Raw genomic sequence first — 3,660 nt, forward strand, 5'->3', positions numbered from 1 at the left:
TACAAAACAATGGCATACCCTTTGGACCTCTTGGTATGCCATATGGATGATGTGGGCACATATATGATGTACATTCTAGTATGCTTCCAATCTTACAAATTTGGACTGCAGCAGTTCGCCTAAAGAAATAGTTTTTTGTACAAGGAATAGAGGCAAGGATAGCTTTGGAAGGGCAGTTGTTTATAAGAGTTTTACAGTTTCCTGTTGCGTAGCTAATGTTTCCCTTCAAAATCATGATATCTGGTCAAAGAAACAATGTTTGATTTCATGGGGGAAGGATTCTAAGTGACTGCGTGTGTCCACCGGTATTTAGATTTGTCTCTGGAGTGGCTACAGGCTAAAGGCAGCAAATGTTCCATTGCTTTCATTGGATGACACACTTGAATAATGCATATCTATGGCATCCTTGCTACTGTGATAGAATTTTCTCTTTTACATAATCCCGCACTTGTATTCATTGTGAGCAATGATGGTGTTTGGCTATAATTGAATATTCCAATATATGTAGGAAACAAACGCAGACCCTTGGAGCTCTTTTTGTAAGTCATTTGACGGTTTGGGCACACAGACACACACACACACACATGCATATATCTAGATATACATTCATCCAACTAGTATGTTTCCAAGGTTAAAAAATTAGAATTATCTGCAACGGTACATCCCCAAAGCAATGAGCTTAAGAAGAGAGGGGAAACCTGAGAAAAGGAAACTTTGTACAAGGTAATAGCCTTGGAAGGTATTGTTTGGAAGAGTATCAAAGCTAGCTAATGTTTCCCTTCAAAATAAGACATTTCCTGATTCAGGATATTTGGATTATGAAACTGGGTGAAGGATTCTACGTGGGCCTTTGCCCACCGGTATTGACATTCCTCTTGCTAATGTGGCTACAGGCTAAAAGGGCAGTAAATGTTTCCTTGCTTCAATCGGATCACAGATTGTTACTGTGAAAGAATTCTCTCTTTTATCTGATCCAACACTCGTGCTCATTATGATCACTGATGAGCTCGTGATTTCTATTTCTGTATCATCAATTTGACAATAAACAAGAAGCTAACCTCAGTCGGCAAAGGACCTAGTTGAAGGTTCCAATATAAGTACAAAGCAACGTCATACCCTTTGCAAGGAATAGAGGAAGGATACTTCTCGCTAAAATAGTTGCAGGACAATGCTTCAATCGGATCACAGACTTGCATTTTTGAAGGTATTTTTTTAGCATATTAAATTAGTGCAATATCTATGCTATTGCGTATGTAATTATTTTTCATTTTAGGATTTGCCATAGCAGCAACTGTAAGTTATTGCCTGCACTTTTCAACTGCCAGGAACCCTTACCACCTCTTCTTTCTTATCAATCTAACGCAACCCAAAATGGCAGAAGACTTACCTTCTCTTCAGGTTTCGTCCGCTAACTTACAAGAAAAAATCCCATTACGAAGTACATCTCATAGCGTTAGTGCATGCCCACTGGATATTCAAAGTCATTAGTACCTCAAAAAATTAAGTCTGTTCTGATTCAAAGTAGATTTGGTTTGGTAGGGCGCAGCCGGGGTCGAACCGGTGACCTATCGGACTGCAGCCGATTGCTCTACCACTGAGCTATACACCCAGAGTAGAGGGCGACAGAGATATGTTTTAAGATTATCTTTTTCAGAATCCGAGTTAAAAAGGCGATCACCTCAAAACTATTTAATATAGGCAGTCAAAAGAGTGTGGGCACTAATTTCGACAACGCTTGAATATTGTGATCTTAATGCTACTTCTGCTATAATACCATGAGTGCTTTAACATGATTTAACTACTTAAAAGAGGAAAAAAATAAAAAGAGATTCAATTGCCCCGCAATGCATGCAATGGAGACAAATGAAGGAAAGCTATTATTCAAAATGAAATGGCACAAGCATTACATGTGTGTACAGTTTGCCTCCACTGTAGATGGTTCAGGACCTCCAAAAAGGGGCTTTAGAGGATGGGATATTGTCATCTCCTCAAATTTTAGCAAAGCATCTTTCTCGGATTTCACCTGATTGTTCTTTTGACACTAGCAGAGTGCCTATTTCTTGCACATTTTTCTCATGCATTAACCTTCTAAAATCCTAAAATTTTATTTGTTTTGAAATCCACATTTATTGCATCAAACGGAAGAATCGTATCATTTTGTTGGATTTAGCATACACACAAGCACTGCAAAGAATGGTATTACTTTGTTAAGGCTTAACTTAGAACATTAGTAGGGACGGACTTGATGTGTTGGGATAGGAAAGGTTTTACTAAAATGAACTAGGAGAGAGAGTAGTCCCTCATGTTCATGTTTACTTATGTTCCTAGCTCGAAGAGGAGGGGGGGTTTCCATGGGCATATAAAGATTGGGTAGAAAAAGGGTGTGTTTCATTCATGAGTTTTACAATTAGGCTTTCAACGCACGTGATAGATAGGGTTTATACATAGTTAACCCCTTGAGGTAATCAAGGATGGTTAAGCTAATGTTTACTTATATTTACCATGTTTTGAGGTAATCAAGGATGATTCATTTAGTGAACTAGTAGGGGGCTAATTTTATGATTTAGATATTGTACTTTTTATCCTTGTAGAGAAATTTGATTCCTTTGCTCATCTTTGATGGACTTCTTTGAGTTTTGAAAGCCCATGTCGTGAAAAAAACTTATGCAAATTTCATATTTTCAACCATGATAGAAAGCCTATGTCTTGAAGAATGTTATGTAATTTTAGATTTCATTTTTGACAATCTTTGCAAAAGTCAAATCTAAACCTTAATATTATTAACATCTTAATGGAAAAATGCAAAATGTAAACTAAAAAAATAATCTTTTACGATGTCTCTTGCTACCAAAATAGTCATAATTAAGGGAATACTAGAAAATACTAGGACATTTAGTTAACATTGGAATGCTCTTTAATGCAATCCACTTTGAAGCCACGTGCTCCAAAAACAATGATTTGATCTAAAAATTATTAAAAATACCTAGAGTTATGAAAATTTAACCATTAAACAGTGGCTTGCTAGGTTTATGAATATATTTTGTGTGTATTGTGGGTTTTCTTATAGTGAACTAATGTTCTTAGTGTCATGGAAGTTCATTTCCCTCGATCTTTAGAATTTTTTCAAACAAGAATATTGCAAACATAGTGAATGTTCTTGAAGCTATTGGTTTACAATGTACTTTCTACATTTTGTAGATGAACAGATGAAGCTATACATGAGATTTATGGCTAAGAGTATTAACGTAAGGATTGGGCAGAAGATGTTTGAGGATTGCAAGCTCTATTATGTACTTACAAAGACTCAAAGGCATGAATGTATACTACTACAAACACACATAAACTTTGACTTAACCAGTAATCCTTGAATGAATTGAGATGTGGTCATGCTAAATCATCTCTACATGGAGACAAATGCCCATGTCTCCCACATGTTGTCCTGTTTGTTCGCCACATGACTCCTCATCGTCTATTGCAAGGGAACAAAATTTTGATAGCCTAAGGTCTGCGTGGGAGCCATTGATTTGTTCAAAGGGAGACTTAGAGGGACCACATTGAATAGATTTGTGGGAAATTCCCATAATATGGTAGGAGGAGGAGCACTTTATCCAACGTAAATGGATCCAAGGTAGACAACCCTATTGTTGCAAAATGGAGGAG

At 36.9% G+C, this 3,660-nt stretch overlaps 1 non-coding gene across 1 annotated transcript; it reads right to left on the reverse strand.

Annotated features, from left to right (window-relative positions):
• Window positions 1-1,537: 1,537 nt before the first annotated feature.
• On the reverse strand, window positions 1,538-1,609 carry TRNAC-GCA (transfer RNA cysteine (anticodon GCA)). Its single transcript has one exon. It is a non-coding gene; the product is annotated as a tRNA-Cys (tRNA).
• Window positions 1,610-3,660: the final 2,051 nt, after the last annotated feature.

This window comes from Dipteris shenzhenensis, chromosome 9 (genome assembly GCF_047967505.1).
Source record: "Dipteris shenzhenensis isolate YYH24624 ecotype China chromosome 9, Dip_SZ_1.0, whole genome shotgun sequence".
Lineage (NCBI taxonomy): Eukaryota > Viridiplantae > Streptophyta > Polypodiopsida > Gleicheniales > Dipteridaceae > Dipteris > Dipteris shenzhenensis.